The following is an 18,255-nucleotide window of genomic DNA, read 5'->3' on the forward strand; positions in this document are numbered from 1 at the left end:
CCCAAAAGCCCATTATTAAATTCATCTTGATTTTGAAAAAATCCCCCAAACTTTCCAGTCTGTGGAGAACAGTGCAGCTGTTTTCCTATTTTCCCCTCTTGCCCCGCAGCAGACCTTTCCTCTCCCTCCTCCCGAGCGCCAGAGAATCTCTCCCTGGAGACAGGTAACTTCCTCCTTCGTGCAATTATTTGTCTAAGGGCATCATGCATTTCTGGCAGATTGATTGCAGCAGGAAGTCACCCTTTGGGCATAACTTCACTCAGCTCATGTGACAATCGAGAGGAAGTTTCGTTTTTTAAAAAAAGCAATGAGAGCATAAAGATTTTGCCAGCTGCGAAGCATCGAATGAGGGAGAAATCCTGGGTTGGATTGGACTCTCTTGTGATCCGAGAGATATCAACGTTGTTACACCCTCTTCACTTTTGCAAGCCTCTTGATAAGATTTTCTTTCGATCAGAGGATGCTGGAGATTTTTTAGCACTTTTGTAATGGCAGTTAACAAATATGTGAAGAGAATATTGGAAGCAAGTAGGCATTCCTACAGGAGGCAGCAAATCCGTCAACCCTGTGTCTGATTCCCAGATGGTAACTTTTGCAGCATTCCTCAACCCAAGTTAGTTTCAGCAGCTACTTTAGCTATAAAAACTTTTTTGCCCCCTCTCTCCTCAACTAAAACTGCAGAACTGAGTCTCTTCTGCCAGCTGGAGGATATCATCTTTCCATCCCATATAACAGTGGTGGCAAACCTATGGCACGAGTACCAGAGGTGGCACTCAGAGCCCTCTTGTGGGCACGTGAAAACAGTCCCCCCACCCCCATCTAGGCTGTCCTGGGCCACTGGGCTCGATTATTAGCATTAATCCTAAGACCTAGTTTTGGGGAAGCAGTGTAGGTAACCCTGTTAAGCGCTGTTAAACCCCACTGATTTTCATGCAAAGAACTAAAGCGCGATCCTTTACCTGGGAGTAAGCTCAGTTGCTGGCAATGGGGCTTGTTCCGAGTGAACCCTCCTAGGGTCTTGATTCACCCATTGGAAGAGTTGCATGGTTGCTTCAAAACCGACTACCACCAAGCTTACTCCCGAGAAACGCACTCCTCGGAGCCAACCTTTTTTCCTAAACTAAAACTTCAGTATTCAGGTTAAATTGCCGTGTTGGCGCTTTGCAATAAATAAGTGGGTTTTGGGTTGCAATTTGGGCACTCGGTCTCGAAAAGGTTCGCCATCACTGCCATATAAGATATTACAGCCCAAAAACAGGACAGAGATTTCCCACTGCCAGAAGCTAACATGCTGGGGAAAAGGAGGTTAAAGACCCCATCGGCTTGGAAGACGGTAGTTAAGGTTTCCAGGTCTGATTCAAGGGACTGGTTTTGGCTTTTCTAGAAAGGCACAAAGAGTGCCCCCTTTTCAGTAGCCCCTTTCTTGTGTGGTTTTTGTGCACCCTTGTTGTGAGCGTGTTTCTTTTCCCCTCTCTCCTTATGCATCAAAATAATGTTTACAGATTCATAGGAAAAAGCAGGAAATTATGCAGAAACAAAGACTCTGGTTCAAAAATCAAAATGTCCCCAGTCTTAAACCTTTACTCTGTGTGTGCTGAAAAATGTTCCCTTTGCAACTATGACTTTCTAGGGCAGTGGTGGCGAACCTTTTCGAGACCGAGTGCCCAAATTGCAACCCCCAACACCACTTATGTATCACAAAGTGCCAACACGGCAATTTAACCTGAATACTGAGGTTTTAGTTTAGAAAAACCGGTTGGCTCCAAGACGTACGTTACTCGGGAGGAAGCTCGGTGGTAGTCGGTGGCTTTCCTTTGAAGCAACCGTGCAACTCTTCCAACGGGTGACTCACGACCCTAGGAGGGTTTACTCAGAAGCAAGCCCCATTGCCAGCAACCGAGCTTGCTCCCAGGTAAAGGATTGCGCTGTAGTTCTTCGCGTGACAATCAGTGGGGTTTAACAGCGCTTAACAGGGTTACCTGCACTGCTTCCCTAAAACTAGATCTTAGGTTTAATGCTAATAATTGAGCCCAGTGGCCCAGGCCAGCCTAGATGTGTGGGGTGGGGTGGGGGGCACTCTGTTTGTGAGTGCCCACAGAGAGGGCTCTGAGTGCCACCTCTGGCACCCGTGCCATAGGTTCGCCACCACTGTTCTAGGGCAATCCCAGTGCCCTTGAAAACCAGATCGTGGGCTTGTCTGTCTTCCTTCTCCTACTGGGGAATATCCTGATAGCTGATTTTGTGCTTCTTTCCTTCCTAGGCCCAGTGAACGTTCAAGATTGCACCCTTCAGCCGCTCGGACAGGGACAGGGAGTCAAAGTGGTGTACTCCACCAGCAAGGTCCCAAGCGGTTGCGTGAGCCGAGGTACTCCAGAAGCTGAAATCCACATCCTCTACCTGCAATACAGAGACAGGAGCGGGGTGAGTGCAGGGAATGTTCTCATGCTTTGTTTACCAGTCGCTTGTGTTGTTCAGTCTCCAGGTGAGAATTGGAGCCTTGGGATTTCAGCCTTTCATCTCAGGGTCTCTGGGGGATGGAAGAGCTAGGACCAGAGAGGAAACTTCTCCCAATGGATTGCTGTTCCCCAGACTTCTTGCATTATACCAGTGGCATAGAAAGGACTGTCAAGTTGCAGCTAACTTATGGTGACCCCATAGGACAGTGATGGCGAACCTTTTCGAGACCGAGTGCCCAAATTGCAACCCAAATCCCACTTATTTATTGCCAAGTGCCAACACGGCAATCTAACCTGAATACTGAGGTTTTAATTTAGAAAAAACGGTTGGCTCCGAGGAGTGCGTTACTCGGGAGTAAGCTTGGTGGTAGTCGGTGGCTTTGCTTTGAAGCAACCATGCAACCCTTCCAACGGTGAATCACGACCCTAGGAGGGTTTACTCAGAAGCAAGCCCCATTGCCAGCAACTGAGCTTACTCCCAGGTAAAGGATCACGCTTTAGTTCTTTGCATGACAATCAGTGAGGTTTAACAGTGTTTAACAGGATTACCTACACTGCTTCCCCAAAACTAGGTCTTAGGTTTAATGCTAATAATCGAGCCCAGCGGCCCAGGCCAGCCTAGATGGGTGGGGGACTCTGTTTGCGCATGCCCACAGAGAGGGCTATGAGTGCCACCTCTGGCACCTGTGCCATAGGTTCGCCACCACTGCCATAGGATTTCCAAGGGAAGAGATGTTCAGAGATGGTTTGCCATCACCTGCCTCTGCTTAGCAGCCGTAGACTTCCCTGGTGGACTCCCATCCAAGTACTAACCAGGTTCAACCCTGCTTAGCTTCTGAGATTTTACAGACGCTTTCGACATGATATTCTTCCGTTCTTTGGATTTCTCTTTGAATCTGGGGGGGAAGAGTGATTTGGGTGTGATTGATTTATATGGGTTGCTGTCACCCCTACATTTACATGGGATCAAGATCAGAAGAAGGCCTTCTTGGCACCAACGCTCTGGGACTCCCTCCTCAGGGAGATTCGTCTGTCCCAGGGGTCTGCAACCTGCGGCTCTCCAGATGGTCATAGACTACAATTCCCATCAGCCACTGCCAATTGGCCACGCTGGCATGGGCTGATGGGAATTGTAGTCCATGAACATCTGGAGAGCCGCAGGTTGCAGAACCCTGGTCTGTCCCTTTCTATTGTCACTTTCCACCAGCAGGTGAAGGGTTGGGTTGTCGTTATTGTTGTTTCTGTGTGTGTGTGTGTGTGTGTGTGTGTGTGTGTGTGTGTGTGTGTGTGTGTATTTCTGTGTGTGTCTGTGTTTTGGTTTCATTTGGCATTCCCTCAGTGATCTCTCATTTCTGGGCAATGTTTTAATTGCTGTTTTTGTGTCTTGTGCGTACTTGACTCTTTTTTTTTAATTGTTAGAATGATGTGCATTTGGGACTGGTGATTTTGATGGTTTACAATGTGTTTTTATCATATATGTTTTAAACCATTAGCTCCCTTAGTCACCCTTGTAAAGACAGAAAAGGCAGGATATACTTTTTGTAAATAAATAAAAAATAAACCGACTGGAATTGCTAAAGCAACGATACAACCTGTTTTAGGGTATAATGCCATAGAGGCAGTGGCGTAGCACCAACAGGATGAGGGGGCATGATGCCCCAGGCATGCACCGGTGTGGGGGCGTGGCCAGGGCGTTCTGGGGGTGTTCCGGGGCAGGGCGGGGGTGGACATCACCACAGCAAGGGCGCAGGGCATGCTCATGCCCCGGGCACAGTTCCCCTTTGTTTCGTCCCTCCATAGAAGCCAGGCCACCCTCCAAAGTAGCCAGGGGAAACTGATCTTGGATGTCTGGAGATCTCCGGGTACCACCTGAAGGTGGGCAGTCCTAGCTACCAGAGGCAGAGCTACCAGGGGGCCAGGGTGTGTGGGTTGCACTGGGTGCGCGCCTGGGGGCGGAAAATTCCTCCATGGCTCCCCCCGGCGGTGCCCCCCCCCACACACTTACCTTCATCAAACAGTGCAGGCTGGAGAAGCGGTCTGTTCCCTTCAGGTTGAAAACGGCCTGATGGAAACTACACTTCCCAGGAGACCTTGCTAGCCCCAGGGTCTCATGGGAAGTGTAATTCCCACCAGGCTGTTTTCAGCCTGAAGGGATCAGGCCACTTCTCCAGCCTGCACCAAGGTAAGGGGTGGGAGCAGGGGGGCAGGGCACCGTGGAGGGGGGGGCGGAAAACACAAAGTGCACACCGGACGCACTCTGGCCCAGCTATGCCTCTGCTAGCTACTGGCCTTTGGCTTGCCCATGACGCATACATAGCTGCTTTGCTCAGTCTACATCTTCATTTCAATTAGACGTGCACAAAAGGTGTAGAGTTTGGAGATGCCAGCAGGAGCAAGAGATGAAATATTGACAAGTGAGCCATGGAGAATGGGTAAAAAGAAGCATATATGGTATGGCTCCAGTAGATCAGGGAAGTCTACATCAAAGGAGGGAAAAGAAAGGAGGGAAAAGAAATGACTACAAGGTTGTTTCCTCTTCCTTCCTTTCTTTGCTTGGAACTTCAGGCTGACCATTTGTATAGAATACGATAGCAGTTTTAAGAGGGTTCCCTCCTGGGACTGCTCTATAGCTCCCTGGGAGCTGGATTTAATCTTTCTTTGTCTGCTGTTTCCTTCTGGTCTTCCATTCCACCTCCAGTTGATGGTGTTTGCCAGTAGTCAGAGTGAAATTTACAAGGCTTTCAGAGAGCACAGATCTTGTTAATTCCTCTGTGCAGACGCTTGCGTCTTTAGAAGAGAACCGGCCAGGCAGCTGGAGGAGGAAGGAAGGGGAAGAAATTTGGATGTGTGAGTCTGTTCCAGAATCACACCACAGCTGCTTTGGAAAAAAAATACAGATGTGCCCTGCATTTACTATGCTAACCCATTTACTATGCTAACCCAGCTACCTTGAAGTCCCCGGTATTTATGGAAGAGAGGGAAACTGGACAAAGATGGTGCATGCCTTCGCTCCTTCTTGCTACTTTTTGACATTAAACTTGGGCTGATTCCGCATGGCCCAAAAACAACAGCGTGAAAACGGTATGAAAATGGCGTAAAAGGGTTTAAAAGGGTGTAAAAGGGTTTAAAACGGTGTAAAACACTGCTGTTTTTGGCCCATGCGGAATCAGCCTTGGTTTTGGAAAAATCCCTACCAAAGTAAATGGGATTGCAGAGTAGTAAAAATATGTAATTGAAATGTGAAGAATTGAAGACAAATCTGCCACTGGACAAATTGTTGGGGGAGCATCTCGTAATCCTTACTAGCGGTAAATTTTGTATGTCTTTTTCTTTACTTATTTCTGATTGTTTTAACTGAAAAAAATGTCAAGCTCTGTCTCGCAGGGTTGTGTGAAAGCTGCCTCCATTTGGCAGTTGTTCAGATGTTGTTGAAGAAGTTTTGCATGATAAGCTAGTGTTTTTATTTTAGAAGTCCTGCCCTTTGTCCCCCTTCCCTGAAATTTGCCCCTGTATCCTTCCACAGTACTTCAGATTGGATCCAGTGAAATCAATCTTGTGATTGTCACAAGTGCTAGACTTTGCAGTGACAGTCTGGGGTCCCAGCCGTCCTGGTTCAGTGAAGGGGGGGATGCTGTAGCTGGAGATGGGTGAACTTCTGCCCGCTCACTTCCTTGTTTATTTCTCCACTTCCTTCCCTCGGTGCTTCCTGAGAATCCTAGTTTCTGGCCATCTTAGAACTACAGTGCCCTGAATATAATGGAGCAGGGAGGAAGAAGAAGAGTCTGGTGCATTCTGGGAATCTTGTTCTCAGAATGCCTGGCAGTTAATCCATCCTGCTGGGGACTATAATTGATAGAAGGTACTGGGAGAAAAGGGAGTGAAGAAATAAAGATGGAGGGACAGCACTGAACTAAGTCTATCTTCCCTTGAAGGCATGTGAAGCTGCCTTTTGCTGAGTCAGACCATTGGGGCATCATGGTCAGTATTGCCTGCTCAGACCGGCAGCAGCTCTCCAAGGTCTCAGGCACACGTTTTTCACGTCACCTACCACCTAACCAGAGGTGGGATCCAGCAGGTTCTCACCAGTTCCCGAGAGTGGGTTACTAATTATTTGTGTATGCCGAGAGGGGGTTACTAATTGGATCCGCTTTTCCATCTCCACGCCCTCACTTCCCCGAGAGGCATACTGCCTTTGAACATGAAGGTTCCATATATCAATTGTGACTAATAATGTAACTCCCTGAACTGGGTTAATCCCTTTCAGGTACTGCAATTCATTGATTCTCAGCCTTTCGTACCTTTTATCTCACCAGTCTCTATCAAAGAACCTGTGTGTTTCACCATTGCTGTGCTCAGATTTGTGAGCTGGGGCATTTTCTATAATGTAATGATGATTTAGAAATGACCTGGTGCAAAAAAAAAATTGGGGGGTCGTGGTGGGGTGCCTTACAGTTCAACATGGTCTCTTCCTAATTGCTACAGTTCAACCCCTGCCTTACAGTTCAACATGGTCTCTTCCTAATTGCTACAGAGCTTTGTTGTCCAAGGCCCCTTCCGCACACGCAAAATAATGCGTTTTCAAACCACTTTCACAACTGTTTGTGAAGATGTCATTTTGCTGTCCTTGCAACTTCAAAACAACGGATTTGAAAGTGCATTATTCTGCATGTCTTGGAATGAATATGCAGTTCTGTGATCCTGTTCAGTTGCTAAGCAGCTTGTCAAAATGAACAAACTGGTATTATAGTTGTGCCTTGACATGCCAGTTTTCTTAATGCAGGGACTCTTTTGTACAGCACAGCATCCATAACCTTGCACCTGGCAGTCTGAAATGCTATAGGTAGAATCCTAGAATCATAGAGTTGGAAGAGCTAGGGCCAATAAGTCAACCCACGGCGCAGAACACACAATCAAAGCTCCGACATATGTTCATCAGCCTCTGTTAAAACCTCCCAAAGAAAGAAGACTCATCTCGAGGCAGTGAATTCACTGTCAGAACAGCCCTGGCCGGTCAGGAAGTTCTGTGGTATTTCAAACCCTAATTCTGAGGTCATAAATGTGAAATCCATAAACATTTGGTAGGGTGGGTTTTCCTATCAAATATTGATGGACTTCAGGAACTGCGTGGCGCAGTGGTTAAGTGCTTGCACTGCCATTCACACGGTCAGGAGTTCGAGTCCCCTGTGGGTCAGATATCCTGGCAGCTGGCTGTGGTAACTCAGCCATCCATCTCGCCCGGTGGGTAAATGAGTACCCTGTACACAGCTGGGGAGTAAAATGGCGGGGAAGCAATGGCAAGCTACCCCACAAAAGCGGCTTTGCCTATGAAATCACTGCTTGCAGTGGTACCCCAGGGTCGGATACGACTGAAGGGGAAACTTTACCTTTTTTGATTGACTTCACATTTATGACCTCACAATTGCGTTTGTGTCTACTCGCAGGTAAGAATGTTTTTCACAATATGATTGACAGTTTGTCATAATAAATTCATTCATATAGTTGGCACATAGTTGGCACTCTTTAGCTTATGTAGAGACGCTTTGTAGCCTAGGTATAGTATTATGTGTTTGTGGTCAGTTGTTTAAACTGTACCTGCTGTAGTCATTCGGTTCTGTCACAGATAGAACCAGCCTCTGTAATTTAGTGTGAAAGAAGCTTGATAAGGTGGGCTTGCACTAAAGAAATAAAGAGCTACAGGTCCGCGAAGACCCTGACGAACGTGAGTGTTCTGGTGAGGGAGGAGGAGAAAAGGCCAGGAGAAGCTGTCGGCCATCTTTGTGCAAAATGGTTGCCGTGCAAAGGACTTTTGAAGTCGCTGATGCCTCTTGACAGAATCACTTCAAACAGCACCACAGTCTCTCCCAAATCTGACTGACGAAGAGCTCTGTGAAACTCCGATGCTTACACGACCCTCCTTCCAAATGGCCTATGATCCAGCTCATTTCCCCCCCCCCCTTCCATAGTTCCCGCTTCATAGGAACCGGCATTTGGGGCCTGTTGACGGAGACGCCGTCCCGGAAATGGCCGTGGCCTCGATGCCTAGGAAATTATATTCATCCTATCCCATCAGTAAATAGGATGGAGTCCCTGGTGTTTACACATGAAGGCGATTGCAAGGGAGGGGGGAGCCGGCCCCTGATGTCACGGCTGTGGCATTCAGACACCTGGCTCCCAGCCGCGACCGAATGGCTGGGGAGGGACGGCCGGGGAGAGACACCCGGCTCCAGCCCGAAAAGAATTACTGGAAGCCAGCTTCTATAAGCAGATCCCCGTGCTCAAGGGGGCAGAAGAAAGCCTGCCGCCGTTCTGGAGGGGAGAAACAATGGCCTCTGAGAAAGGCACTGGGATAAAAATAGAAGCTGGCCTCTGCCAACCTGTTAGAGTGGCTTGAAGGTTATACACCCACAGAAGTTCGATTTCCTCCTTAAGCATGCCATTTGCTGCCGAGTGGGTTGCTGCCGAGGACTGCGGGACCCATCTCTCCATATTTTTGTTTTCTTTGCTTTTTGGCTGCTTTTCCAGTGGTTTCGGCAGAGCCGGCCGGCTCTGCCTTCAGCAGCCGTATATCAGGCTATTGTGATATTTCCACATACTATGGCTGTGGTGGCGAACCTTTAGCCTCCAGATGTTATGGACTACAATTCCCATCCTTCACCAGCATGGCCAATTGACCATGCTGGCAGGGGTGATGGTGTCGCCTACCAACTGGGGCTCACTGACCAATCTGCATGTCAGGCTGTACTGTTTCGGGCGCTCATATAGAATCCTGCACACTCAGAAAATAAATGGCCATGTCAGAAGGCTAAGGTGAAAACTTTCCCCCTTATAGTGTTTTCAAATTCCAGATGTGGCTTGGAGGTCACCTGGAATTTTAACTGATCTCTGGACTATAGAGATGAGTTCCCTTAGAGAAAATGGCTGCTTTGGACTGTAGAAGAAGAAGAAGAAGAGTTTGGATTTATATCCCCCCTTTCTCTCCTGTAGGAGACTCAAAGGGGCTTACAATCTCCTTGCCCTTCCCCCCTCACAACAAACGTGCTGTGAGGTAGGTGGGGCTGAGAGAGCTCCGAAAAGCTGTGACTAGCCCAAGGTCACTATTGATTTCAGTTCACCTCTCTTTACATCTCACCAAGCTTCATTCACCTAACCAAAGATTTCTATCCAAAAAGTCTTTGTACCTGGAATTAATGCCTTGGTTGGAAATAATCTACATGAAGGGGCATCAGGGTTATGCCAGGTATTGGGCTCACAGATCTGGTCAGTTTCTTCATCCAAATTCACATCGACCAAATCCATAAATGAGAATTCAATATACACATCAGAGTATGGAGGAGGAGGAGGAGGAGGAGGAGGAGGAGGAGTTTGGATTTATATCCCCCCTTTCTCTCCTGCAGGAGACTCAAGGGGCTTACAATCTCCTTGCCCTTCCCCTCTACAACAAGCACCCTGTAGGTGGAAGTTGAGAAGAGGCTCAGTAGCATGACTAGCCAAGGTCACCCAGCTGGCATGTGTGGGGTGTGGGCTAATCTGAATTCCCCAGATAAGCCTCCACAGCTCAAGCAGCAGAGCGGGGAATCAAACCCGGTTCCTCCAGATTAGAATGTACCTGCTCTTAATCACTACGCCACTGCTTGTAGACTCTATTGGACTGTAGACTCTAAGGTATTGCCTTATACCGAACTCTATTTGGACTGTAGACTCTATTGCAGCGATGGCAAACCTTTTCAAGACCAAGTGCCCAAATTGCAACCCCAAACCCACTTATTTATCACAAAGTGCCTTACGGCAATTGAAAACCTGAGTACTGAGGTTCGTTTAGAAAAAACGGTTGACTCAGAAGTGTGCATTACTCAGGAGTAAGCTTGGTGGTAGTCGATGGCTTTGCATTGAAGCAACCAAGCAACTCTTCCTACAGGTGAATCACAACAGGTGAATCACAGAGCCCTTCGAGGGTAGGGCGGTATAAAAAACTCAAAAATAAATAAATAAATAAAAATAAACCCTAGAAGGGTTTACTCAGAAGCAAGCCCCATTGCCAACAACCGAGCTTACTCCCAGGTAAAGGATCGCACTTTAGTTTAACAGCGCTTAACAGGGACACCTACGACTTCCCAAAACTAGGCCTTGGGACAATGTAATAATAATTGAGCCCAGCCCAGCCCAGGCCAACAGATGTGTGGAGGGGCACTGCGATGCCAGAGGGCTCTGAGTGCCACCTCTGGCACCCGTGCCATAGGTTCGCCACTACTGCTCTATTGCCTTATACCAGACATTCGTGGACTACAATTCCCATCAGCCCCTGCCAGCACAGCCAATTGGTCATGCTGGCGGGAAGTGACCAGTCCCATGGTATCTCTGAACTTTCCTCAAATGGCCACCTCTACCTTATACCCTGATGAGAGCTCTCCCCAGACTCCACCCCAAAACCTGCAGGAATTTCCCAGTCCAGAGTTGGCAACCCTAGTCCCTGATATAATGTGGTAGTTCTTTTTAAATTAATGGACAGGGTTCTGTTTTTCTTATAAGGGGGGAGGGCTGCCTGCAGTCTGAAGTGCTGCAACTCAGGTACTGGATTACTGTTTCGAAAGCATTTTAGTTTTAGTGCACTATTGAAATTTTTAAAATAAAAGTTGCAAACCTGAGAGAAGTCACGGGTCAACCCTGCCCGGGCAAGGTAACTTATGCAAAAGCGTTCACAACTGCATATAGGTCTGGGTTTGCATACTGTGGAGATTACAGCCATTCTCCACTTGTTCAGAAACTTTCTCACCTTTACTGTGAAATTGTTTTAATGTCGAAAATGAGAGGTTGCTTGGTTCCTCATCAGAACACATGCTTGGCTGTCAAACAGTTCCATTCTCCTTATGGCTAGTAACACTCCCTTGTTGTTACTTCATAATTAGTGGTGGGATCCAAAAATTTTAGTAACAGGTTCCCATGGTAGTGGGATTCAAACAATAGTAATGGGGCTGGGCAGAGACGCGACAGTGGCGGAGGCATTCATTGAGGGCATTAAGAATTTCTCTGTTACTTTAAAAGCTTTTGTTGTAAAAAAAAGTTCTAATTTCAGCTGGTATCTTTCTGTCCATAATTTTAAACTCATTATAGCAGGATCCTATTGTCTGCCAACAGAAACAACGCTTCCTCCTCCTAATTGATTGCCTGTCAAAACTTAATACTTTCAAATACTTAATTTTGTTTCTAGAAATCAAAAGAAGGATACTTTCCTTAAACAAGGAACTTTACCATATTTCTAAAACATGTTTTTAAAACAGCCCAACAGGGAGAATTATCCCGTTTTCTACCTTTGCTAACCAGCCACATAGGAAACAACAGGACTTTATGATTTTTGGACCTAATGGAATTTCTAGCGGAAAAGCAGACCCAATTAGTAACCCCCTCTCGGCACACACAAATAATTAGTAACCCACTCTTGGGAACTGGTGAGAACCTGCTGGATCCCACCTCTGTTCATAATGTTCCAAATGGAGCACAGATTCCTACAAGAAGAAGAAGTGTTTGGATTTATATCCCGCTTTTCTCTCCTGTAAGGAGTCTCAAAGGGGTTTACAAGCCCCTTTCCCTCCCTCCCTCCCTCCCTCCCTCCCTCCCTCCCTCCACAACAGAGACCTTGTGAGGTAGGTGGGGCTGAGAGTCTAGAAAACTGTGACTAGCCCAAGATCACCCAACAGGCTTCATGTATAGGAGCAGGGTAACAAATCCAGTTCACCAGGTAAGAGCCCGCCAATCATGTGGAGGAGTGGGGAATCAAACTCAGTTTTTCAGATTAGAGTCCACCGCTTTTAACCACTACACCACACAACAGACTGTGGACTGTTGTGATGTTCTCAGTTTATCTAGTGTGCCAAAAAAACCTCTCATCTATCCAAAAGCGACACTGAGGAGAACCAAATTTTGTCTCCACATGATGCAAAAAGAAAGAAAGAAAGAAAGAAAAGTAAATTGCAAAAATCCAAATTTGGCATCCAGGAGAGCTATGCCCGTTCACTTCAAGAACAAGTTTAAAGACCAGCTCCCAAGCCCCGTACCCCAACTGCTGAAAGTTTTGTGTTTTGAATTTTCTCCACACATTGGCCCATTTTCGCGGTGCTTGCTCTGCAGCAGTGAGGTGAAATCTCTGGGGCAGAGATTTCCCTTGTGCGTGTAGATCCCAGAAGCTGCCTTGCCCAGCGAGAGTGGAACCCCTCCCCCCACCTGCCTCTCCTTCCCTCCTGCAGGAGTGGCGTGGAGGTTAAGAGCTTCGTGTGTATCTAATCTGCTGGAACGGGTTTGATTCCCAGCTCTGCGCCTGAGCTGTGGAGACATCTCTTGAATTCAGATTAGCCTGTGCACTCCCACCCCTGCATGTACTGGTGACCTTGGGCTAGTCACAGCTTCTCCAGGTTCTCTCTCAGCCCCACCTACCTCACAGGGTGTTTGTTGTGAGGGAAGGGCAGAGAGATTATGTAAGCCCCCTTGAGTCTCCTACAGGAGAGAAAGGGGGGATATAAATCCAAACTCTTCTTCCTCCTTCCCTTCCCAACCCCTCCCTCAGGGTGGGTGGGTCATGTCCAGAAGATGGGGCCCTTCCCCTCTCCCTACCTCTCCCTACCCTTCCCCACAGGGTGGCTGACAGGCCACTTTGACAAGCCACCTCCCCTTTTCCCCAGACTGGGTGGGCCACAACAATATGATGCCCCTCTTCCCCTAAGGGTTACCCCCCTCCTTGCCGGGATTGATGGCCAACTTTCCCCTTTTTAAAAAAAATCGATATAAAGAATATCGACATTACATTTACAAGGCTTTTTAAAAAGCTGGCAGTCTTCAATCTCGTGTTGGAAGAGGGCAACACAGAAAATCGCGGGGGCAAGCCAGGCAAGCTATTGCAACCAGTGTGGCACCTCCTTGTATGAAGCAAAGCGTGAGACCTTTTCTGCGAAGGCACGGTGCAGTGAAGAGCATCGTGGGAAGCGCTCCCTGCATAATGGGTCATTGTATAGCTGTGAGGAACTCGTGGCTAGATCACCTCAGCTAGACTGCCAATTTCATGAAATGGCGACACATTTTTTTCCACAGGCTGAATGCATAGCGGGAACGTGCACCACTGCTGAGGGCATAAAACCCTTTTAAAGATTAAAGTTTAAAAATAACAGTGCGGGGCACAGGGGAGGGAAATACATTGTTCGCCAGCACGGATGTCACAGGCACTGAAACACATGCCACTATGTCCCGTGTCGAATTCGAAATCGCAGTGGCTTCCCTAGTTTATTTTGTTCATTTATTTGTTAGATTTATAGGCTGCCTCACCCCCGAAGGACTCGAGGCGGCTCACAATATAGCTGTTCTCAGTGACAGCAAATAAGTACAAAAATATAACTTAAACCCATTAAAACCTGAAAGCAGCAATTACTTGGAATAAATACAAATTAAAACAACAGAAGTTGTGACTGAGGAAAAGGCAGGGGCAGAATGAGGGGGAACAGTGCCCAGGGCATGTGTGTGCCCTGCACCCTGTCTACCAGCCCAGAGCCCCGAGATACTTACGCACCAGCATTTTGGGCAAGATGTCCCGATGAAAAGGTTAAAATACTGTTATCAGACACCAATAAAAATCTAAGCATTATTCATGAGTTTGCTTTTTCTGGATATCTAGTAAAATCAGGAGGGCCCAGGCAGAGCTCTACTGGCTCTGCCAGCTAATCCTTATTATTATTATTATTAGACTGACATTCCACTCATTATCTTGAGCTGATGTTTTGAGTTCCTGAGACCTATTATCTGCATTTTGCTAACTGTTTTAATCTGTATATTTGTAATATCTGTAAATTTTATGATTTTAATGCTTTTGGACCTTGCTGGTCAACGGCCGTAAATAAATTATGTATGTATGGCAAGATGCCCCACCTTGTCCCCTGGGCGCTAAGCCACTGGGAAAAGGTAGTCAGTAGTGAGCAGCAGTGGCGTAGTGGCTAAGAGCAGTGGCTAAGAGCAGGTGCACTCTGATCTGGAGGAGACGATTCCCAGCTCTGCAGCCTGGTGGCTGTGGAGGCTTATCTGGGAGGCGCTCAGATTAGCCACCTCCCACCTACATCTTCTGGGTGACCTTGGGCTAGTCACAGCTTCTCAGGCTCTCAGCCCACCTACCTCTGGGGTGTTTGTTGTGAGGGGAAGAGACAGCAAGAGGAGATTGTAAGCCCCTTTGAGTCTCCTACAGGAGAGAAAGGGGGGATAGAAATCCAAAGTCTTCTTCTTCTTCTTCTAGTCACCACTGGGATAAATGTTTCTCCTCTGGAGACATAAGCATTTTGTGGAGGGGGAACTATCTGGATCCTTGGGAACAACTGAGCAGTTCTTGCATGATAATGTGGGAAACACCTTCAGAACAATGCTTGCTGAACATTGTCTGAGGTATGACTTGCAGGTTTTTGCGCCCCAATCTCTTTATGAGCTGCACACCCACAGCTGCCCCGTCAACTGTTTGCTTCGTGGTGGGTTTTTCCCACAGTTTTTTTATTTACACAGGGATTCACCCCCTGTGAAGTGTTCCTATCTGAGTCGTTCTGCCATTTGGCCCTCCCCCTGCTTCCTCATTTCTGTGGAAAACCCAGTAAAAGCTCTTTCCCCTGATCTGAATCACAAACTTGACCAGACTTCTTGCTTGTTTCCCTACCAGGTGTCCCAGCTCCATCTGAACGTGTCATCAGCAGACGGAAATGGCACCCAGCAGCGGAAAGTGGTGTTCGTGGTGAGCACCAATGCCTTCTCCGTTTTGACCGTCCATGGAGAAGAATCTGCCTTACCTTAGATCATATGTAAGTCATCGCCCAGTAGTACGCTCTGCAGCTGTATTAGAAAAACGATGTAGAACCTGCCACTGTTATGTAATAGTGGGGTGGATCATAGATTCGTGGAAAAGGAAGACAAGTGGGATATAGAATCCAGAATTATAGTGACTTTCAAATCCTGCCGTCACCTTTCTGTCAGGACACGCCAGCTGTTGTCAAATGGACAGATAAGGTCTAACCAGAAGAAAAGGTTTGTCTTCATCTTCCCCTTGTGGAAAAGAGTACATGATGAGCTGTTGGATTTGAGATTTGGAACAGTGCTGCTTGGGTTGAGAATAGGCAAATAGTTGCTCATTGGATCAGGTGAATAGGTCTTGCAGGTTTTGCACTGCTTAAAAGCCTACAAAATCAGTCTGAGCAGAAGGACTCTTATGTCTGTGATTCTCCTGAATAATAATAATTTTTATTATTATAATTTTTTTTGGAGCAGCAGTGGCGTAGGAGGTTCTTGTGTAACTAATCTGGAGGAACCAGGTTTGATTCCCTGCTCTGCCGCCTGAGCTGTGGAGGCTTCTCTGGGGAATTCAGATTAGCCTGTACACTCCCACACACGCCAGCTGGGTGACCTTGGGCTAGTCACAGCTTCTCGGAGCTCTCTCAGCCCCACCCACCTCTGGGGTGTTTGTTGTGAGGGGGGGAAGGACAAGGAGATTGTAAGCCCCTTTGAGTCTCCTGCAGGAGAGAAAGGGGGGATATCAATCCAAACTCTTGTTATTGTTCTTCTTTTAAAAAACCTTACATTTTCCATCCTGGAGCCTGGTAGGAAAATGCTGTGTCCATGCATAAAAGGAGACTTTCAGACTGATCAGCATGCTTATCTTTGACTTTACCTGAAGATACTACTCTTTGGGACCTTCCTTAAGTTCACCAGCTCTTTGTGTACTGAAAAAGAAAGTTTAACCAGGAATGAGACTGGTATGAAAGGAATGAGGGGCTGGGCCCTATAGCATACAGTGCTTCAGTCTTCACACACCTTAAATTCCCTGGTTTTCAGACTTAGGCCATTTATGCATATATTACTTATCCTGCAGCTGTTTGCTTCGTGGTGGGTTTTTCCCACAGTTTTTTTATTTACACAGGGATTCACCCCCTGTGAAGTGTTCCTATCTGAGTCGTTCTGCCATTTGGCCCTCCCCCTGCTTCCTCATTTCTGTGCAGCCTCCGTTTGAGGAGGTTGCCTGCTGCCTGCTGTTTTTTCCCCTGCCATCTTTGGTCTAGCTTCAGTTTGCTACACCATGTCATTTTCTTGCCAATGTCACTGGGTCTGCGCTCCCGTGATAGACCTTCAGTGTGAAAAAAGGCTCTTCGGATCCTTCTGAAATGGAGGCCCGAAAAGAGTGAAGAAGGGCTGTAGTGTGGGCCGGAGATGGCAGGGAAGAGTGGAAAACCCAGTAAAAGCTAAAGCCATGCTGATCTCCTTTGCTTTCCCTGTGAAGACAAAAAGTCACACTGAAACAGGTTTTGGAAACTACAGGGATTCTCTGATCTGAAGGCGGGCGATTGCCCTAGAAGGGGAAACATGTGCACAACTGCAAATCAAACCTGTACACTCAATGCGAAGGAGATCCTAAGTGCATAATACATACCGTGTTTCCCCGAAAATAAGACAGTGTCTTATATTAGCTGCTCCCAAGATCTTTGTAATGTCTTATTTCAGGGGATGTCTTATTTTTTCTGTGTTCTGTTAAGTCAAGCATGCTTCCAAACAAAACTTGCTCGTCTTACTTTAGGGATGCCCTTATATTTTAGCACTTCAGCAAAACCTCTACTCGTCCTATTTTCAGGGAGTGTCTTATTTTCTATGTTCTATTAAGTCGGGCATGCTTCCAAACAAAACACTTTCACGTTTTTTACTTTTGGAGATGCCTTATCTTTACACTTCCTTAAAACCTCTACTCGTCTTATTTTCAGGGGATGTCTTATTTTCTATGTTCTATTAAATTGAATAGCTTCCAAACAAAAAACTTTGCTCGTCTTACTTTGAAGGATGCCTTGTCTTTTCACACTTCAGCAAAACCTCTACTAAATCTTATTTTTCGGGGATGTCTTATTTTTTCTATGTTCTATTAATAGGACATGCTTCCAAACAAACTTTCTTTCACGTCTTACTTTTGGGGATGCTTATCTTTCACCAGCAGCAAAACCTCTACTACGTCTTATTTTCAGGGGATGTCTTATATTCGGGGAAACAGGGTACATACATACATACATACATACATACATACATACATACATACATACATACATACATACATACATACATAAGCCTTTATTGGCATAGTCAGAAGCAAATACATAAATCAGGAGCAAATGCATGAATACATGCTAGATAAAAAGACTCCCACGGGGAGCACAATACGTTCTACTGAGAACTCTCAACTATCTCCACAATGAAATTGGCGACCTCTTCACAAAGACCAGGGTCCGAATTAATTAACAATAGAGATAACCTAGTCAGATCAGGTAAGTGCATAAACAGCCTTAGTTGTTCCTCTCACCATCCTTTTTTTTTGGGGGGGGGTGTCATGCTTTAATTGTCTCCCATATGATTTTTGCTATGGCAGAACAGGAAAAGGAAAGGAGCATCCATGTGGAATTAGCTTGTGTACCAAACCTGTGTTTACTTGTCCTGAGTGCATAGAGGCCGTGGTGGCGAACAGCACTCCGGTCATGGACTACTTATTCCCATCAGCCCCTGGCACTGCCAATTGGCTGGCAGGGGCCTGATAATTATGAATCAGATGCTCAAACCATATCCTGCCAGAGAGAAAGCTTTGTGTGGGGTTCCAGAAGAACTATAAGGGAAAAAGGGATGGGGAAAGGACCAAAAACATTCAAGGACCCCCGGCTGCTCCTTCAATTTTGTAAGTAATACTGTTAGGCTGCATGCCTCAGTACACTTTCCCAGGAGTAAGCCCTATTATATACAATGGAGCTCACTTCTGAGTTGACCT

At 46.7% G+C, this 18,255-nt stretch overlaps 1 protein-coding gene across 1 annotated transcript in view; it reads left to right on the forward strand.

Annotated features, from left to right (window-relative positions):
• ENG (endoglin) overlaps positions 1-18,255 on the forward strand; it is an 85,881-nt gene that overhangs the window by 12,942 nt on the left and 54,684 nt on the right. The window contains exons 2-3 of the mRNA XM_048512248.1: positions 2,261-2,421; positions 15,130-15,261. The gene's annotated coding sequence lies outside the window, so the exon portion shown is untranslated. The remainder of the gene's footprint in view (positions 1-2,260; positions 2,422-15,129; positions 15,262-18,255) is intronic.

Source organism: Sphaerodactylus townsendi, linkage group LG12, assembly GCF_021028975.2.
Source record: "Sphaerodactylus townsendi isolate TG3544 linkage group LG12, MPM_Stown_v2.3, whole genome shotgun sequence".
Lineage (NCBI taxonomy): Eukaryota > Metazoa > Chordata > Lepidosauria > Squamata > Sphaerodactylidae > Sphaerodactylus > Sphaerodactylus townsendi.